Source organism: Hydractinia symbiolongicarpus, chromosome 9, assembly GCF_029227915.1.
Source record: "Hydractinia symbiolongicarpus strain clone_291-10 chromosome 9, HSymV2.1, whole genome shotgun sequence".
Taxonomy (NCBI): domain Eukaryota; kingdom Metazoa; phylum Cnidaria; class Hydrozoa; order Anthoathecata; family Hydractiniidae; genus Hydractinia; species Hydractinia symbiolongicarpus.
The window spans coordinates 24,902,062-24,908,264 of NC_079883.1; positions in this window are offsets into that span (position 1 = coordinate 24,902,062).

The window sequence follows — 6,203 nt, forward strand, 5'->3', positions numbered from 1 at the left end:
AATGCTGCATGAAAAACATTCTGCATTCAGAAAGCGCAGAAAACTACTTTCTTAGACATCATATTCTTTTAAATGACGATTATTTGGCTATTTGTCGAATTTGATAACAACACCTACTGATTATTGCACTTGTGCCAGTACGCTGCAAGGGCGCTACGTTGGCAGAGGTGTAGGCCAGGTTAGCAACGTTAAAACACTTTCGGTTTCTTTAAAATCCCTATTATATAACAATCCACACGAAGAAGGCCTGTGATTGTTCAAAATCAAAAACATGTAGCGTGCTAAGTCATCAAACTATATTGTCCTTTGAAATGTTGATTTTGAGTTCTTCTCAAGAAATTGCAAAGGTAGATATAATTATGGTGGATATGCTTATCCTCAGAAAAATTAAATTCGTTTATTAGTCGTAAGGCCATCTGTATTTAAACATTTTGGGTTCTTGCACGTTGCACGTAATTTGCTTATAATAAAACCTTTAACATACCGTTAGAGTTATCGTTTTTGAAAGTTTCGCGAGACATAGTTTGTGAAAAAGGTCTGAAATTTTTGAAAGGTTCTCTTGTAAAAATTTTTTTAAACAATAAAAAATGTCGCGGTTATACTTTTTTATTTATTTTAAAAGACGGAAATTATTAATTTTGAACTGGAAGGCAACTTACGCAGACAGGAGTGCTTAAAATTACGCATGTTTCTGACGTAACAAAGAATCCTGTTACTCTTATATAACTCTAATATACTATTGCATGTCATAATCCCTCTTTTGTATGAGCCTGGTGTTGCTTGGATGTGGATCCTAGTGGCTCGTGGTGGCTTGTGGGGCTCGTTTGTGCTCGTTTGGGCTCTTTAGGGCTAATTAGAGCTTGTTAGGGCTTGTATGTGGCCGTCTGTTGTTTATGTTGGTTACGCTCTTTGAAAATAGCGATCGTCGGATAATCAAGTTTATATTTGTTTATTCGCTAGGGCCTGCATAGAGTTTTTGTTTCTAGACAGAACAGCTTCGAATTTTTATCTCGAGTGTTAACGAAAAGTAGTGAATTGCATTATTATAAGAACTCTTAACTAAACTTTTCATTCTATCTTATCTAACTTACCCAGTTAACAAATACAATAATAACCTCCATCCCTAACCTTACCTCGCAAACTCGATCGGCCCTTGAACCACAGGAGATTTTTTAAGAAAGGGCTGAAGGTCGGTTTTTATTGTCCAATAATAAACCCCGCGAAATACATATAACGCTTTTAAGAGGGTGGCTATAACAAAAGAGTTGCGACGATATGTAAATTATGTAAAGGTTTAGAAAAAAACTAACAGATTTATCCTAATTAATTATTTTTTTCTTTTTTATAGTTGCTGCTGATCATAACACAATGTCACTAAAAACTATTCTCGTCATTGTAGCAGGTGTTTTAGTACTACTTTTTGCGTCAGTACTTGTCTTGAGGCGAAAAATGTGGTCGCAAAGAATAAAAAGGCCTGGTTAGTAGATTAGAGAGTTTGTTTACTTTCACTGCTAAAATGTTTGCCATAAAGTAATGACTTACCACTAGAACAAGCTAGAGTAGCACCCCCATATAAACAGGTTTTAGGTTTTCAACGGTCAAACCCCCATTAAAAAACGCTGCTTTTAGACCCCAAAAAAATCTGCGACGTCACAGATTTCATCATACCTCAAATGAGTAATCACAGATTTCATCATGCCTCAAATGAGTAAACAATAGCAACAAACGCGCAAATCTGTTTGAATAGGGAAATCCCCTACTCAAATTGCGTCCACCTCAAAAAAAACTCCGAAAGTCTAAAATCTGTATATAATAAAGAGATATGAGTTGGTTTAAGAATGCAATCAGTAAGTTATATAGCGCTGTATCAGCGCCAGTAGCAGCAACTCGCGATGCCCTTGCAGGTCGACTACAGAGCGTGCGAGACACTGTTAGGCATTATTATAACAGGGCGAGGGGGAGGCTTGGTTACGGTCAAGCCCTGAAAGCCACCGTTGAAGATGTAGATTTGGCTTTAGAAAATGCAGCTAAAAATGGTCACATCGAGATTGTTAAGCTGTGCAAAGAGTGGGGTGCGACGGACTTTGATTTGGCTCTAGAAAATGCAGCTAAAAATGGTCACATCGAGATTGTTAAGCTGTGTAAAGAGTGGGGTGCGACGGATTTTGATTTGTCCATGGGACTTGCAGCTCTCAATGGTCACATCGAGATTGTTAAGATGTTCAAAGAGTGGGGTGCGACGGACTTTGATTTGGCTCTAGAAAATGCAGCTAAAAATGGTCACATCGAGATTGTTAAGCTGTGTAAAGAGTGGGGTGCAACGAACTTTGATTGGGCCATGGGACTTGCAGCTAAAAATGGTCACATCGAGATTGTTAAGCTGTGCAAAGAGTGGGGTGCGACGGATTTTGATTTGTCCATGGGACTTGCAGCTCTCAATGGTCACATCGAGATTGTTAAACTGTGCAAAGAATGGGGTGCGACAGACTTTGATTGGGCTCTAGAAAGTGCAGCTGAAAATGGTCACATCGAGATGGTTAAGCTGTGCAAAGAGTGGGGTGCGACGGATTTTGATTTGTCCATGGGACTTGCAGCTCTCAATGGTCAGATCGAGATTGTTAAACTGTGCAAAGAATGGGGTGCGACAGACTTTGATTGGGCTCTAGAAAGTGCAGCTGAAAATGGTCACATCGAGATTGTTAAACTGTGCAAAGAGTGGGGTGCGACAGATTTTGATTGGGCCATGAACCTTGCAGCTGAAAATAGTGACATTGAGATTGTTAAACTGTGCAAAGAGTGGGGTGCGACAGAGTTTAATTGGGCTCTAGAAAGTGCAGCTGAAAATGGTCACATCGAGATTGTTAAACTGTGCAAAGAGTGGGGTGCGACAGATTTTGAGTGGGCCATGAACCTTGCAGCTGAAAATAGTCACATTGAGATTGTTAAACTGTGCAAAGAGTGGGGTGCGACAGAGTTTAATGGGACCATGAGACTTGCAGCTGAAAATGGTCACATCGAGATTGTTGTATTGCTGCGTGGTTTTGATGTCATTCATGATGAATTGCTGCGGCATCATCACAAGCGTAATTTATATGCAAAACTATGGAATGAGGTACTGCCAGTGGCGTGGCATCCGGATCGATTTTGGAATTGGTGTGTAGATGAGGAAGAAAAACGCGAGATATCTAAATTATGGAAGTAATGTCCAGTATTTTGATCCTGGTTGAGGTTTAAAAAAATCTATAACAAAGAGATGTCTTTCCTATCTGCAGAACAATTTGATGCCTTGAAATCAGAACACGAGAGCATTATGAAGTGGCGTGATGTTCCCACTGGAATCATATTCAAAATTGAGTATGTTGAAGAGATCAAGACCAAAAAAGGTGATGCAACTGTCATCACATTGATCGATTGTGATGGTGAACGATTTCAAGCATGGGCAACGAGTGTACTGAGAGAAGCTTTGATAAGTCGAACAGGTCAGATGTTCATCAAATCACTGGGAAAGAAACAATCTACAAAGAATCCTGGTCAATTTTACTATGATTACGACCTTGTGGAAGTGGAAGACTAAAAAGTAATCTTTTGTGACTGGAGACAGTCACAAAAACAACGAAAGCCTGGTTGTGCTCAGCTACATAAACAAATGGACAAACTGCGACAAGAAGCTAAAGCCTTAGGTCTCAAAGGGTACTCTACGTTGAAGCGAATAGACCTTGTTGAAGCCATATGCAAAGTCAAGTATAAGGATGCGTCGACACAAACGGACGGACCGTACTGCGAGCCTTGTGCTAAAATTGCATGGGAGAAAAATCTTGAACAATATTTGAGGGATCTCGCTAAAAAACAGCGACGTGTCGTATAGGATAGCGACTTGCTCATAGATCAAGATACGGGAGAAGTGATCGAAATTGTCTAGTATGTTGACCAACATATTAGACTCTGTAAGCGGGTGGAGACTCTAAGTAGCGCTGGCATACTGCGCAGATTGAAGTTTTTTCAAAATTTCATCTTTGGCTTCTTGCCTGCCTTGTGCCACCAACTCTGCGCGTTCATTCTCGTTGATGGATTTCACAGCTTTTTTCGTTCGTTGTCGGATCTTCTCCTTCAGCAACATGTAGCGCTGTTTTTCCTGCATGATCCATGTAAACTCGTAGTCTGAAATTGTACCATCTTGGATAGCTCTGGAAATCTTATCGTATACAGTGTCTAGCTTCGACTCTGCCAGGAGTTTGATGCATTCGTGCTTGTGCACCTTGTGCTCTAGTCGCTTCGAGGCATTCTTGAGACCTACTTCGCCCATGCCCACTGCAAGAGCCGCGGCTTCAAGACCAATTGCTATGGGGGCTCCGAATCCGGTTGCAAGCGTGGCAATACCTGCTGCGGAGGTGATGACAGTAACAGCAATCAGGCCATGATCAGCATAGCGAAGCCCTATCCCCAAAGCTTGAACTTTTTGTAGAGTTTTTCTCTCTCTTTGATCTCACCACGCAAGTACTGTTCCACCTCCTCGATCTTTTTTAGTCTGTATACCTGACTTTCTTGCTCCTGCGGAGCCGCCAGGCGATCAGGCTCATGCTCAGGCGCACTTGGCGGCAAAGTTGGGTAAAGCTTCATATCTGCCATTTATTCTAGGAGTAAATGCATCGTAATTCCGACGAACGAAACATTTTTTTCATGATGATGCTCGTCCGTCAGCATGAACTCCAGTCTGTCTGTTGAGCCTTTCAAAGGAAGGTAGATTGGAGTGTCAAAATTCCATGTAAGCATGTCTCCCCATGCGTTTAACTCTTTGGTGGGAAGCAAAGCAAGAATTTTTGATTTCTTCCCATCGAGTAGGCAATCGTCTTCATCCAGCTGGGGGCAAACGAGTCTCAATCTTTGGTACACGTCAGTTTTGTAGAAGCTGTCATAGTCGCCTTTGGTAAAGTACTTTTTTGCAGGGTCGTAGGGTAGCCCCATAAGCTCCTGAAGTTTTCGATGGATTACCACAGTATACCCGTCACTAACCCTAAGCCTGCATAGTCCATTTTTCAGGACAAACAGCTTAATCTTGTCCCCTGCCTGGCTATTGACGATGGTTGCCAAATCCTCTATCGTGTATAGACCGTTCATAATTTTAATTCTAGTCTCTGTCTGATCAGGCCCTGTCCTACGAATGACAAAATCATTGTCGCTGTAAAGGTTCAGCCATACGGGCCTGATACTTATCGATTTCAGGGCAATTCTCGTGTCTTGCACTAGGTAATCGTCAAAAATCGTAGGCTTCTCTATATCCGTGACATACAGCTGTCTCATGTTTCTTTAAAAGAAGCATGAACATTTATAGCTATAACCACAAGGCAAAATACAAGTCCAATAGAGGCGAATGGCCTCTCGGTGTAATTAATCTGGAGCATCAAGACCACTACGTTTCTACAGAATCGCACATTCCCGTGACGTTCACGAAATACCCAATAAAAGTCCCCACTAACCTGTTGAACGACCCTGTAAGTGTAAATTGGACCGGTCAAGCCCTTGGCTACTGGAATATACAAGTTAATTTCGCTTGTCATTGCGCTAGCACCGCCCTGGGTATATCCGCCAAACACTTGAATGGCTCCGTGCCTCTCATCAACAGTATCTTTAAAATCCACGTCTATTACCACATGCGGCGTATCCTAGCGAGAATGAAGGTACCCATGCCACACGATGACGGCTTTTCCCAATACGAGAACCCCTACTCTACATCTGGATATGCCCAGATTTGTCGTGAATATGGTGCCGACCCCAATGCCCAATACAAGTTTAAGGCTCTCATGTCCTCGCTCACAAATGGTAGATGGTGGCCGCAAGTAGATAGTGATTGGGCCAAGTTTATCATGCCTACGAGCCAAGGCCTGACATCGGAAGGTCTGACGAAGCTTAGCGAGAGTATGCTTGTTTACGTGATTTTACTACTAGGGTCCCAAGCTGATGCCAAGGCATCCCTTATAGGTTCGGATGCTGACAATTTCACAGCGAGACAGATACTACTACAGAAATTCGAAGCCATGGTACAACGTGAGGAGAACGTAGGTCACGATATCACCGAGTTTCAAAAGGTGCTTCAATATGCCAGGACCCCAGTGAATTTTGCCGTGATGCACCACATGTACATGCTACCATCCGATATGAACCTGCGTATTGGTAAAATTGTTGGGTATAACAACAACATCTTGATT